Source organism: Malus sylvestris, chromosome 2 (assembly GCF_916048215.2).
Source record: "Malus sylvestris chromosome 2, drMalSylv7.2, whole genome shotgun sequence".
NCBI classification, from domain to species: Eukaryota; Viridiplantae; Streptophyta; class Magnoliopsida; order Rosales; family Rosaceae; genus Malus; species Malus sylvestris.
The window spans coordinates 27443528-27459296 of NC_062261.1; positions in this window are offsets into that span (position 1 = coordinate 27443528).

The following is a 15769-nucleotide window of genomic DNA, read 5'->3' on the forward strand; positions in this document are numbered from 1 at the left end:
TGAAGCGCCAAGCAGCTTTGGAGGTCAACACAAAAGGACCACTGAAGGTAAGGAGGTGCACCATCATCTACACCGGCCAATCTTCACACCAACAAACCCAAGAGGACCGCACTAAAGAGGAGGCCCAAGAAGACAAAAAAGACGAAATCCTGGAAGAATACGTCACTTCTGGCTTTGTCAACTCAAAATCTTCACCTCAATCGCTGAGGGCATGCTCCAAAACCATGCCAGTCAAGCCAAGTGAAGTTGAAGGATGGACTCATGTCACTCCGAAGAAACTGCACAAGAAGCATATAACTTCTCCACAAGTTCACCCATCGGAAAGGGGGCAAAGCAACTTTCGCCAACCTCCAAAGCAATGTGAAAGTGTTGAAGATGAGGAAATTTCGACACAAAGATCGACCATGCGCGATCTCTCCTTCCTCAGAAAATTATTCAGCTACTCGATGAAGGCTCCTTGCTATAAAGATTGCGAGGAACACCTTTCCAGGCAGCAACCATCTCTTCCACAAGTTCACCAATGGGAAAAGGGGCAAAACAGCTCCTGTCAACCTCCAGAACAATGTGAAAGTGTTGGAGATAATGAAACTTTGACACGAAGATCATCCATCCCCATCACGATGTGTGACATCTTCCCAGAAGACTTATTCAACTACTCAGTCAAGGCTCTTTGCTATGAAGATTGTGAGAAACAACTCTCCCGGATCGCTTGACGAACCACAAATACTTCTTGTTCGCACGAGCTTAAACTGCACGAACCAATGCTCCTTGTTCGCATGAGCCTAAACTGCATGAATGGAAACTCCTCGCCTGTACGAGTCTAAACTGTACACGGCAATAAGGCTCCTCGCCTGCACGAGCCTAAACTGCATGGCGCAACGCTCCTGATCCGCACGAGCATAAAAGGCAACACCAACGCTCCTGATCTGCAAGAGCATAAAAGGTGACACCAAAGCTCCTGGTCTGCACGAGCATAAAAGGCAACACCAATGCTCCTGGTCTACACGAGCATAAAAGGCAACACCAACACTCCTGGCCCGCAAGAGCATAAACTGTGTACGGCAAAATCAGCATCAAAATCACTGTTAAATTCATCACTCATTTGAACTACGTTATGACTTGATCTCTTCTTTGGAAGAGTACGTAGGCAACTTGAAACTTCAAAACTTCAAGTACAGTCACATCATCATCAAAAAACACAAACACTTTGAAGAATAAAAAGCAAATTCAAAATATGAATACTTTCTTTCTTTAAAGGAATGATTTGGTTACAAAGCCGTATTACAAAGGTGGGCATTACGCCAACGTCACCACCGAGGAAGGTTGTGACCAAAAGGCATTACACAGCATAAACTCGCTGCAGTCTTTTGTACAACCCCACAAGGTAAAGGTGACGCACTGTAACAAGCTCCAAACAGCAGCGGCAAATAGCCCATGGCAAGCAGCAAGGTCAATGTGCACGGCAACGTCCCCCACCGAGGAAAGTTGTGACCAAAAGGCATTACACAACATAAACTTGCTGCAGCCTTTTGCACAGCACCACACGGCAGCGCACCACCGGGGAAAACTGTGATCAAAAGGCACTACATAGCGAAACCCCGTTGCAGTCTCTTGCACAAACCCTAGGCAGCAGAAAGCACAGATATGCCCACATCTTGCTCACTCCAAATACCATGTCTCTGAAAGCTTATTGAGGGTTCCAACATCATGCTCTGCCTTCTCCAAAATTAAAGGTTCCTAGCATCACATCAAATAAAAAAATAATAATAATGTTTTATTAGAAAAAAAATACATATGTTTTATGTATTTAAAAAAAAAATACATACGTTATTAGTTGTTTAAAAAAAAATTACATACATATATACATACAAATATATATTTAAAAAAAAATACATACGTTATTAGTTGTTTAAAAAAAAAATTTACATACATATACATACAAATATATATATATATATATATATGTATATATGTATGTATATCCATCAGCAGCAAGCCTCTCAAAAGGAGGCCATCCAGGCCCAAATGGCAGCCTCCAAGCCCACTTCCTTGTCTGTCGATAGTAGATCTCCATTAGGCAGGTTCGTCTCAACGGTGCAGACCCATCATCAAGGCCCTCGCCTCTGATCTTGACGCGGCAGAGTAGTGGATAAACTCCATCGCCCAGTCTGTCTCTTCCACCGTTGCTACACACGGTGCGCACACCCGGAGCAAGTGGACATTCTTCCAGCCCACGTTCCTTGTCAACGAAAAGAAGACCTCCTCCTCACTATCACCATCTTCAACTTCAGTTTCAACCTCATGATCTCCACCACCGTTTTGCCGCCTGCTCATGAAGATGGGTGCAGCGACATCACCGACGAGGTTGCGGAGCCGAGAGGACGCACGGCAAGGAAGCGAGGTTCAAGGCAGGCGTCGGAGATGTCGAGTACATGGACGGAAGAGAGGTCAACACCGGCGTTTTGGAACTGGTAGTTGAAGAACTTCTCGAGGAAGGTGATGACGTGGAGCTTGATGGACTCGTGCTTAAAGTGGACGAAGGCGGACGGGGCGTCGATGTCATACCCTTCAGCTCTTCCCCTGATGCTCCAAAGATCTGCTCCACCGCCTGAATCTCCACCAACTCCTCCTCGTCCTCCTCTGCATCATTCTCCTGCCATTGCAATACACCGTTCTTTCTGCTGGATTATTCACCGAGACACATGAAGAAAGCTTGAGAGGTACTCTACTTCTTCCCTGCTCAGCCGATGGCAGCAGAGTGTCGATGCAGCACCAACCGTTAATGAATGCTAGCGGAAGCAACAAGACGATCTCCCTCGACCCCAGATCAGATCTCGTCGAAGCTCCAGTGATCTCGGGGTGATCTTGGGACAGCCTGTTCTTTGTTCTCTAGCCTCCAACTTCATCACCATACTCGTGACCTTCTCTGAGCAATAGGATGCTCGGCAGTTGCTGCTTATGCGTCCATCCTTGCCTCTATCAACTCCTGCAAACTACAGCAGCAGGACAAGCTCCCCGACCATCCCTGCAAATTCCTCAACTCACCATCCAAATTTATACAAAAAAATAATAATAATAAAAAAGAAAGATGGTGGAATGTTAGTACATCCGCACCATATAAAATATGTATAATAATATATAATATATATGGTAGTGGATGCATGACAAAATAGGAGAATGGTGCCACACCATTTGCACAATTGGTGGTGGTCAGCACCGAAAGCAAACGGAAAAGAAGAAAAAAAATAAATATATATATATATATATATAAAGAAGTAAATGGATTCTTGGTGGCTAGCACCATGCCAAAAAAAAAAAAAGGGGAAAGGGTTTTTGGAATGGTGGATCAGTCCATGTGAAAAAAAAAAAATATATATATATGTACATAATATATGTATGTATATAGCAAAAAAAAAATGCATTGAGAGAAATAAAGTCCATTTCATTGATTTCTCTGGAAAATTACAGTGGGAACATTTACATGCCAAAAAAAAAATGTGCAAACAAACAAAAGCCTTCATTGATCAGGTGGCGCCTCAGTACTCGGCGGAACCCCAGAAGGAGGAGGCATCGAAGGTTGATCATTTGGAGCTTCATTACGCGGTACAGCCCCAGAAGATGAAAGCAAATGCTATTGGAACAAACCCACAAACCTCTGATGATCAAGTAAAATCTGACCATCAGATTCCTACATCTGGTCAATCTTCATCTTCATGTTTGTAGCATAGTTATGTGCGAACCTGTGCAACTGTTTATTCTCATGATTGAGCCCTCTAATCTCCTGTTTGAGACTCATCACCTCAGCCGCCAATGATTCAACTTGACGGGTTCGAGCAAATAGGTGTTGGGCCATATTAGACACAGAACCTGCACACTGCACACTGAGAGCCAGAGAATCTTTAACAGCCAACTCATTAGACCATTTGGAAAGTAGTCTGTTATCTTTGGGAGTGACAAGGTTCCTGGCCACCACCGCAGCGGTCATATCATTCTTCATCACCGAATCCCCAACGGTAAGAGGACCAATAGGGGATATGAAGGATGGGCGCCATATGTTGTCTGGAGAAGGCGGGACTGCCTCTTCACCAAGGTTCAAGTCAAGACGACGGTCGGAGGGGCCAAACATTTTCAAAAGTGTTGAAAGAAAGAAGAGATCGGACAAATCAAGATCTTAGAAGTGCAAGAAGGGAGTTTCTACAAGCGAAAATTCAAGTGTGCTTTGAAATGAACTGCGTGCCTCTATAAAAAATCAGCACTCGACGGGATTTCAGAGATCGAAGAGGCGAGCTCAGAATTCGAAGAAGCCAATTCAAAAATCGAAGAGGTGCTAACTTTCTCAAAAGCTGGGCTTGCTCGGAAACCACTGGCCAATCTTCCTTTCCAGACTTGTCCGCACTTGTCACATGCAACCTCTGCAATCGACGGAGCTTAGAAATTGAAGAGGCCAATTCAAAAATCGAAGAGGCAAGCTCAGAAATCGGAGAGGCATCTTGCTTTTCCAGACGCGTCAGCACCCATCACATGCAAACTCAGCTTTGCGGAAATCACGGGTAATTTGTCGAAGCGCCGATCCCAGATATCGAAGAGGCGCCAGTCTTTTTCAGCCTCGTCAACACCTGTCACATGCACACTCAGCTTGGCGGAAATTACGGACAATTTGTCAAAGATTTCTGATAAAAAATAAAACACGTGAAGCCATACTGATCAATCACTCAATGGTTGCCGACACAAGTGAAAGAATAGTACCTTTACAGGTATTAAAGAACTTCCTATAACTGTCCACCTTCACCCTCCATAGCAAGGCAGATATACATAACCTTTCTTTATCTCCGAGAATGCCTTCCCAATGAAGCCTCTCAAGTCACTCAGTGTTCCTTATTCCTTGGGGTACCTCTGCAAGCAAATGACACCAAAGCAAAAGTATCTCATATCACCAGAGTATAAAGCAAGAGTATCTCATATCATGCTTTCTCCCTATCCTTTCCTTTGTCCTTGTTCTTACCTACAAAGACAAGGATAAAGAAAACCATATGCCGGAACCTCCACTCAAACTCGGGTAAGGAATCGACTACTTGGAACCTTTGCCTGGTTGCTTACCTGGCATTGCTCTCTAGTACTCATCTTCAGCTGCTGATGTACTTCCAAAGAAGATGCCACATTTGCCTGGAGAATAGATAAGGCAAGTGAAAATGATACCTTGCAGCATGTGGAGACAACGTGCAGAAGACACAAGTAGAGACGAATGCAGCCTGCATAGTCAACTCAGCAGAAGGAGTCTAAGTTGAGGAACTCAAGAAGCTGCCACATCTGCTTGGAGAACAAATAAAGAAATGCGGCATGCACAATCAACTCAGTAGAATGAGTCCGAGTTGAAGAATTAGAGAGAAGAAGGGGTCTAAGTTGAATCCAAGAGCTCGAGAAGCTTTAACAACATATTGATGGCACCATCGCCGAAAAGCAAAGCCTCGCTGTGCAACGCTGTCAAATCGCCACCACTTCTTCGAAAGCAAGAGTATTTCATATCATGCTTTCTCCCTGTCCTTTTCTTTGTCCTTGTTCTTACCTGCGGGACAAGGAGAAAGAAAGCAATCAGTCAGCACTTGGTATCAATCTTCCGATCTGGAACCGACTGCTTGGAACCCTTCCCTGATTGCTTACCGAGCACTGCTCTCGAGGTACCCATTATCTCAACATCTTATGCTTCCAGAGAAGATACCACATCTGCCAGAAGAACAGATAAGGCAAGGGATAATGATACATTGAAGCATGTGGAGACAAGCACAACAAAGCACGTGCCGATTCATCCGCTACTTCTTCAAAATCAAAAGTATCTCATATCATCAGGGTTGCAATCACTATGGGTGGAGGACTCATTTTGACCCTCAAATTCTTGGGTCGACTCGCTAGACGTTGTGGGCTGCACGTGCCAATTCACCACCCTTGAATCAAATCCTTAAAGATCAAGTCACCAACTGGAAGAATAGCCCATCAATCTTGAAGATCATACCGTTGACCAAACTGCTCAGGTGTGAATTAGAAAGATTGAACAAAGCAACAAGTCGTCACCTTCACCTCGTGTCTGCTTGCCATATGTTCGAGTCAACCTTCAAGAATCAAGCCTTAACGGCCTTTGAAGAAGCTTCTAGCCAAATTCAAGATCAAGCCTCGACGGCCCTTGAGGAAATCACAAGTTCGATTCAAGATTAAGCGTCCACCATATTTGAATCAAATCCAGTTCAAGAATAAGCTGTGGAAAATCAACAATTGGAGGAATCCAAAAAATCCTCCAACCCAGTTCAAGATCAAAGCTGTGGAAAGTCAACAAAGCGCAAAAACAAATACGTGCCGATTCATCCACTACCAAAGCCAAAGATCATCTACCACATGAAGCTCCTTGTGGTCCAATTTTAACCTTCAAGATTAAGCCTCGACGGCCCTTGAAGAAATTTCAAACAAAGTCCAAGAACAAGCCTCAATGGCCCTTGAAGAAATTTCCAGCCCAATTCAAGATCAAGCCCCAACGGCCCTTGGATCGACATCTACATTAAGGAACTTCAAAACGCATCTTCTACACGTGACAAGCACATGTATACGACACGCCTTGAAGTGGGGGCATTTGTAGACATCAAAATTTTGGTAAATAACTGTTGATCGATAAATCAAAGTTTCAACGCTCATATATTACATAAATTTTACACGTAGCATATGACTCGACGAAAAATTAAAATGAGTCAGAAAAGTCATCAAATAGGACACGTGTCAACACATGGCAGAAATGACTTATTTCATCTGGAATATTATATTCAAAATTAGGCCTTGGAAAATTCTATAAATAGAAGCCAATTTCATTTCATTTTAAGGAGGAATTCATATTACACCTTGAAGCTCTGAAGCTCTGAAGCTCTGAAACTCCGAAAGTCTCAAGCATCCAGATTCCCGAAGAATCAAGAAAGCCTTCTTCTTTCTTCGTTCATCGTTCTTCCAAGATCAAGCCCCGACGGCCCCTTGGATCAACAATCCACCGATTCAAGATCAAGCCCCAACGGCCCTTGAAGAAAATGCTCTTCGTTCTTCGTTCATCGTTCTTCCAAGATCAAGCCCCGACGGCCCTTGGATCAACAATCATCCACCTTCAAGATCAAGCCCCGACGGCCCCTTGAAGAACTTCCACCAATTCAAGATCAAGCCCCGACGGCCCTTGAAGAAAGTTTTCTTCGTTCTTCGTTCATCGTTCTTCCAAGATCAAGCCCCGACGGCCCTTGGATCAACAACATCAAAAAATCCACACATCCAACCGTTCTTCAAGATCAAGCCCAAAAGCCCTTGAAGATCCTTTCATCACTGTTCTTCAAAGATCAAGCCCAAAAGCCCCTTGAAGATCCGTTCATCACCGTTATTCAAGATCAAGCCTCAACGGCCCTTGAAGAAACGCTCATCCTCAAGATCAAGCCCCAACGGCTCCTTGAAGATCCACTCAAATCCACCTTTAAGATCAAGTCCACGGCCCTTGAAGAACGTTCATCCTTAGATCAAGCCCAACGGCCCTTTGGATCAATCGCACATCCACAAATCAACACCTTACGGAGATCGAATCAGAGGATCAAATTTAAAAGAGATTGTAACCCAAAATCATCAAATACAAATATTATTTTGTGCACGTTGTTCTTGTCTCTTTCGTTTCAGGAAATTTTCGTGTTCACAATTATATATTTAGCTCTATTCTTAGTATATTTTGGTTAATATTTTGAAAGAATTTTGACACTTTAAATTGTATTTTCAATATAGGACTTTTGACTTCTTCTGGAGCAAAATGTGATCAAATGAATGAATTTTGGAGTAATTCCAGTTGAAGGATGTTCGTGAGTCACTCGGCTTGATTGTATCGAAATTTGGAATTTTTCTTGCTAGCGGTTATTTTCTGGCTATAGAATAAAGGAGAATTAATTGCTTATGATTGATTGCATGTCTGTTTTGAATTATTAATCATTGTTTTAAGAGTAATGTTATTCATACAATGTTTTTATATCACATTTCTATACCACCTTAGGTGGCATCTGATGTGGATAGCCACATCATTTGAAAAATTTGCAAAGCCCAAGGAAAGGAATAAAAAAGACTCATTGTATACCACAATCATCATTTAGTTAACTAGTTTTTCTTAATTATTAGTTTATTAAATAATGAACTAAATTTAAAAATCTAATTAATTTAAATGATGTGGCTGTCCACATAAAATGCCACCTAAGGTGGTATGAAAATGTGGTACAAAAACATGGTATAAATAGCATTACTCATGTTTTAAACTATCTAATTGTCTTGATGATTGGGCACCATTAGGATATTTAGAAAAGTAATTTGATGCAATTTTGGTCGAAAGGTTCCTTGATGTTGGCTTCTTGCAATTAATAATTGTAATTTCACTTAAGATAAACACCACGTCTTAAGGGTTACATGGTTTTTCAAAGGGTTTTCATAAAACTTAATGAGTCTTTCGTATTCATATTTGATCTGGACAGATTACATGTTAGATATACATTCTATGGTAAAATATAAATTAGGAAAACCTAACCTTCAAAGTGGCATGTGTAGATCATAAGTAATTAATAAAAATTCATAGGATTACTAGGTGATGGTGGAACCTTAGTGCTATTATAAATTGGTATTTAAAACTCTTTTCTTTTGTCGTGTTAGTTTGGGAGGATTTACTATTAGTTTTTAATTAAAATTCGTTTTTAATATTACCCAAATTTAAAATCACCTTTCTCAATTTTTAGTTTTAAGTAATTAATTAGGAATTTTTTTGCATAAATTATTCAAATGGTCATTGAGGAGAACGACCTTACATAAGCATCTATACTACAATAACCTTGTATTCTTGCAAGTATTTTGTGTGATTTTATCCTTCTTTTCGTAAGTGAGACAAATCGTATCAACCAGTAATTGAAACAATCTCATAGCCATAACCATGGCAGACAATTAAAATGTACCATATAATGTCGGTGCTTCTGTTTAAGGTTTTGTTTATGGAGATTGTGGTGCTTCGATTGCTGACTTGCTAGCTTGGTATTTATAGTCTTTCTCTAGGAGCTGATATATATATAAGTTTTTGTAGGGCTATCTACATATTGTTTGGGTTAGTATTTGAACATTGGATTTGAATGAAGGAAAGCCCAATGATGCCAATTAAAAAGGGACTTACCTGAAGCCCAGCACCGAGCCCAAATGTAAATTGAAGTCTTCTCGGCCAAATACAAGCCACGTGCTTACCATTGAAGAGACAAGTGATGAAGTCTAACCTACTACCAGCCAAATAATGCTTTCTAGTGGCATTCCAAGTAAAAAGCTGATGACTGACTACCCTCCAAGTGCTTTTGGGCAAGAACAAAGTTACAGCAGTCGGGCTAAATTGCCTATAAAATGAGGAAAAGGCCCCAGAGACAAGGACACTCAACCAATCAACATACAAACAGACACTCAACCAATCAAACAAACAAACATACAAACTCAACTCTCAAGCCAAATTTGCATCCAAAAGCTGAAATCAACCCAGATTCAGTCCATTTTAGCGACAAGCTATCTCTTGTTCAGTTTAAAGCTCTATTATCTCCCTCAGTGGCTTAGTATCGATTCCCTTGTGTAAAATTGTTTACCATCTGTTTGTACCATACTTGACCAATCCCAAAACTACTAAGCACCGGTCAACGTTATACCGTCAAGGACCTAGAAGAGTTTCCCTCCAACCAGGAGGCCAATCACAGCACGACACATGTCAATGTTAGAATGAAACTAGAAACTCTCTTCTATAAATAGAGATCATTCTCTTACAATATTTCCTAACGTCATTTGTACTAAATCATTCACTAGTACTCACAAAAGGAGAGCTTAAACCTATGTACTTGTGTAAACCCTTCACAATTAATGAGAACTCCTCTACTCCGTGGACGTAGCCAATCTGGGTGAACCACGTACATCTTGTGTTTGCTTCCCTGTCTCTATCCATTTACATACTTATCCACACTAGTGACCGGAGCAATCTAGCGAAGGTCATAAACTTAACACTTTCTGTTGTACCAACGTTCTCTCCGATTTTTAAGCACGTAATTTTATTGGGAGTCTGGCTCTCGAGATTCGGAGAGTGGTGCCTTTTCGATTTTTGAGAAAGCAATCATGTTGGGAGTTTGACTCTTGAGATTCGGAGAGCAGTGTCTCTTCGATTTTTGAGAAAGTAATCCTGTTGGGAGTCTGGCTCTCGAGATTCGGAGAGCGGTGCCTCTTCGATTTTTGAGCAAGCAATCTTGTTGGGAATTTTTTCTCAAATGTGAGTAAATGTTGGGCATTTTTTCCAATCTGCCTTGCCACGGAGCACGGATGTTGACACACATTGGGACTATCTAGTTATCAAGCAGTGGTGTTGTTCCTTGTGGGTAATAGTAGGGTAGCTGGACCTTCAAAATTTATATGTCTAAACTTTGTTAGAGATCTTTGGCAAAGTTATATGTGGTACCCAAGGAGCTGATGTTGTGTGTGGAAAGTGGTGCCTCTTCAAAATCCGAAGAGTGGTGCCTCTTCGATTTTTGAACCAACGGCCCTGTTGCCCTTTCTTTTATAAGGGCACCAATTGTGTGCAAGAAGTACATTCAGAGAGTTATTGCTTGTAGAAATTTTCCCCTTACTATAGACATTTATTGCACCTCATTTCTCCTTCATCATTTATGAGAATGTCTGGCCTATCTGACCGTCGTTTTGACTTGAACTTTGGTGAAGAGGCAGCCATGCCTTCTCAAGACAACATATGGCGCCCATCCTTCTTATCCCCTACTGGTCCTCTTACCATTGGGGATTCTGTGATGAAGAATGGTATGACCGCTGCGGTGGTGGCCAGGAACCTTCTCACTCTCAAAGATAACAGACTACTTTCCAAACGGTCTGATGAGTTGGCTGTTAAGGATTCTCTGGCTCTCAGTGTTCAGTGTGCAGGTTCTGTGTCTAATATAGCCCAACATCTATTTGCTCGAACCCGCCAAGTTGAATCATTGGCGGCTAAAGTGATAAGTCTCAAACAAGATATCAAAGGGCTTAAGCATGAGAATAAACAGTTGCACAGACTCGCACATGACTATGCTACAAACATGAAGAGGAAGCTCGACCAGCTGCAGGAATCTGATGGTCAGATTTTACTTGATCATCAGAGGTTTATGGGTTTGTTCTAAAGGCATTTATTACCTTCGTCTTCTGGGGCTGTACCGCGTAACGAAGCTCCAAATGATCAACCTTCGGTGCCTCCTCCATCTGGGGTTCTGCCTAGTACTGAGGCTCCGAATAATCATCCTCTGGTGCCTCATCTTTCTGGGGCTCTGCCGACTGCTAGGACTTCTCCTGAACAACCTTTGTGAAGGCCCTCTCTTGTTTGTTTATTTTGATTCATGTATATGTACGTATTTATAACTTATCGAAGATATCAATAAACAAGATTTGCTTCATTTCAACGTATTATGTTAAATACACCAAAACCTTCTTCACTAAGTTCTTTGAATTTTTCCTTTTGTTGAAGCTTGTATGTTGAAGCTTTGTGAATGAAGCATGTAGGTTGAGGTAGTGCTCCCTTAATTTCTCGAGTGAGGAAAACTTCTCGTTTGGAGGCTTGAAAAATCCAAGTCACTGAGTGGTCATGAGACTTCCGAGTATCAAGGTGCAGTAGCATATGGTAGGAGTCCCCCAAGTCTCCGGTCGAGGGAGTTGACGAATGGGGCATTTCCTTTCTAAGTGGTAGCCCAAAACTCCTTCTTCATATATATTTGTTATGAAAGTTGTTAGGCCCAAAGAAGAGGAGGCCTAGCAATTTTTTTTCGAATTGTTTTTTTTTTTTCAAATTTTCAAATTTCTGAATTTTTTAATTTTCGAATTTCCGAAAAAAAAAATATATATTAAAGCTTGTAGGTGATGCTTTGGTATTGAAGCTTTGTAGGTGAAGCTTTGAGGTTGAAGCTTCGTTGGGTACCATGAATTGATTTTGCTTCACATTATCTTGATCAAAATAGTGTGAAGCTTTTGTAGGTGAAGCTTTTGTGTTGAAGCTTTGTAGGTGAAGCTTTTATGGTGGGGGAAGCTTTTATGGTGGGGAAAGCTTTTGTGGGTGAAGCTTTTGTTGGTGAAGCTTTTATGGGTGAAGCTTTTGTGGGTGAAGCTTTTGTGGTGGGTGAAGGTTTTGTGGGTGAAGCTTTTGTGGTGGGTGAAGCTTTTGTTGGTGAAGCTTTTATGAGTGAAGCTTTTGTAAGTGAAGTTATTGTGGGTGAAGCTTTTGTAGGTGAAGCTTTGGATTTGAAGCTTTGTAGGTGAAGCTTTAGAGTTGAAGCTTTGTAGGTGAAGCTTTGGAGTTGAAGCTTTTGTTGGGTACCATGAATTGATTTTGCTTCACACTATCTTGATCAAGATAATGTGAAGCTTTTGAGAATTTGTAGTTGTCCTCCATTGGTGAAGCTTTTGTGGTGAAGCTTTTGTTGGTGAAGCTTTTATGGGTGAAGCTATTGTGGGTGAAGCTTTGGAGATGAAGCTTTGTAGGTGAAGCTTTGGAGTTGAAGCTTTGTAGGTGAAGCTTTTGTGTTGTAGCTTTTGTAGGTGAAGCTTTGGAGTTGAAGCTTTGTAGGTGAAGCTTTATAGGTGAAGCTTTTGTTGGGTAGCATGAATTGATTTTGCTTCACACTATCTTGATCAAGATAGTGTGAAGCTTTTGAGAATTTGTAGTTGTCCTCCATTGAACTTTTATTGGTGAAGCTTTGTTGGGTACCACAAATTGATTTTGCTTCACACTATCTTGATCAAGATAGTGTGAAGCTTTTGAGAATTTGTAGTTGTCTTCCATTGATGAAGCTTTGTTGGTGAAGCTTTTGTGGTGAAGCATTTGTTGGTGAAGCTTTTATGGGTGAAGCTATTGTGGGTGAAGCTTTTGTGTTGAAGCTTTGTAGGTGAAGCTTTGGAGTTGAAGCTTTGTAGGTGAAGCTTTGGAGTTGAAGCTTTGTTGGTGAAGCTTTTGTGTTGAAGCTTTTGTAGGTGAAGCTTTGGAGTTGAAGCTTTGTAGGTGAAGCTTTGTAGGTGAAGCTTTTGTTGGGTAGCATGAATTGATTTTGCTTCACACTATCTTGATCAAGATAGTTTGAAGCTTTTGAGAATTTGTAGTTGTCCTCCATTGATGAAGCTTTTGTTGGTGAAGTTTTGTTGGGTACCACAAATTGATTTTGCTTCACACTATCTTGATCAAGATAGTGTGAAGCTTTTGAGAATTTGTAGTTGTCTTCCATTGATGAAGCTTTGTTGGTGAAGCTTTTGTGGTGAAGCATTTGTTGGTGAAGCTTTTATGGGTGAAGCTATTGTGGGTGAAGCTTTTGTGTTGAAGCTTTGTAGGTGAAGCTTTGGAGTTGAAGCTTTGTAGGTGAAGCTTTGGAGTTGAAGCTTTGTTGGTGAAGCTTTTGTGTTGAAGCTTTTGTAGGTGAAGCTTTGGAGTTGAAGCTTTGTAGGTGAAGCTTTTGTTGGGTAGCATGAATTGATTTTGCTTCACACTATCTTGATCAAGATAGTTTGAAGCTTTTGAGAATTTGTAGTTGTCCTCCATTGATGAAGCTTTTGTTGGTGAAGTTTTGTTGGGTACCACAAATTGATTTTGCTTCACACTATCTTGATCAAGATAGTGTGAAGCTTTTGAGAATTTGTAGTTGTCCTCCATTGATGAAGCTTTTATTGGTGAAGCTTTTGTGGTGAAGCTTTTGTTGGTGAAGCTTTTATGGGTGAAGCTATTGTGGGTGAAGCTTTTGTGTTGAAGCTTTGTAGGTGAAGCTTTTGAGTTGAAGCTTTGTAGGTGAAGCTTTGGAGTTGAAGCTTTGTAGGTGAAGCTTTTGTGTTGAAGCTTTTGTAGGTGAAGCTTTGGAGTTGAAGCTTTGTAGGTGAAGCTTTTGTTGGGTAGCATGAATTGATTTTGCTTCACACTATCTTGATCAAGATAGTGTGAATCTTTTGTAGGTGAAGCTTTTGTGTTGAAGCTTTGTAGGTGAAGCTTTTATGGTGGGTGAAGCTTTTGTGGTGGGGGAAGCTTTTGTGGGTGAAGCTTTTGTTGATGAAGCTTTTATGGGTGAAGCTTTTGTGGTGGGTGAAGCTTTTGTGGGTGAAGCTTTTGTGGTGGGTGAAGCTTTTGTTGGTGAAGCTTTTATGGGTGAAGCTTTTGTAGGTGAAGTTATTGTGGGTGAAGCTTTTGTAGGTGAAGTTATTGTGGGTGAAGCTTTTGTAGGTGAAGCTTTGGAGTTGAAGCTTTGTAGGTGAAGCTTTAGAGTTGATGCTTTGTAGGTGAAGCTTTGGAGTTGAAGCTTTTGTTGGGTACCATGAATTGATTTTGCTTCACACTATCTTGATCATGATAATGTGAACCTTTTGAGAATTTGTAGTTGTCCTCCATTGGTGAAGCTTTTGTGGTGAAGCTTTTGTTGGTTAAGCTTTTATGGGTGAAGATATTGTGGGTGAAGCTTTGGAGTTGAAGCTTTGTAGGTGAAGCTTTGGTGTTGAAGCTTTGTGGGTGAAGCTTTTGTAGGTGAAGCTTTGGAGTTGAAGCTTTGTAGGTGAAGCTTTGGAGTTGAAGCTTTGTAGGTGAAGCTTTAGAGTTGAAGCTTTGTAGGTGAAGCTTTGGAGTTGGAGCTTTTGTTGGGTACCATGAATTGATTTTGCTTCACACTATCTTGATCAAGATAATGTGAAGCTTTTGAGAATTTGTAGTTGTCCTCCATTGGTGAAGCTTTTGTGGTGAAGCTTTTGTTGGTGAAGCTTTTATGTGTGAAGCTATTGTGGGTGAAGCTTTGGAGTTGAAGCTTTGTAGGTGAAGCTTTGTAGGTGAAGCTTTTGTGCTGAAGCTTTTGTAGGTGAAACTTTGGAGTTGAAGCTTTGTAGGTGAAGCTTTATAGGTGAAGCTTTTGTTGGGTAGCATGAATTGATTTTGCTTCAAACTATCTTGATAAAGATAGTGTGAAGCTTTTGAGAATTTGTAGTTGTCCTCCATTGATGAAGCTTTTATTGGTGACGCTTTGTTGGGTACCATAAATTGATTTTGCTTCACACTATCTTGATCAAGATAGTGTGAAGCTTTTGAGAATTTGTAGTTGTCCTCCACTGATGAAGCTTTTGTTAGTGAAGCTTTTGTGGTGAAGCTTTTGTTGGTGAAGCTTTTATGGGTGAAGCTTTTGTAGGTGAAGTTATTGTGGGTGAGCTTTTGTAGGTGAAGTTATTGTGGGTGAAGCTTTTGTAGGTGAAGCTTTGGAGTTGAAGCTTTGTAGGTGAAGCTTTAGAGTTGAAGCTTTGTAGGTGAAGCTTTAGAGTTGAAGCTTTAGAGTTGAAGCTTTTGTTGGGTACCATGAATTGATTTTGCTTCACACTATCTTGATCAAGATAATGTGAAGCTTTTCAGAATTTGTAGTTGTCCTCCATTGGTGAAGCTTTTGTGGTAAAGCTTTTGTTGGTGAAGCTTTTATGGGTGAAGCTATTGTGGGTGAGGCTTTGGAGTTGAAGCTTTGTAGGTGAAGCTTTTGTGCTGAAGCTTTTGTAGGTGAAGCTTTTGTGCTGAAGCTTTTGTAGGTGAAGCTTTGGAGTTGAAGCTTTGTAGGTGAAGCTTTGGAGTTGAAGCTTTGTAGGTGAAGCTTTAGAGTTGAAGCGTTGTAGGTGAAGCTTTGGAGTTGAAGCTTTTGTTGGGTACCATGAATTGATTTTGCTTCACACTATCTTGATCAAGATAATGTGA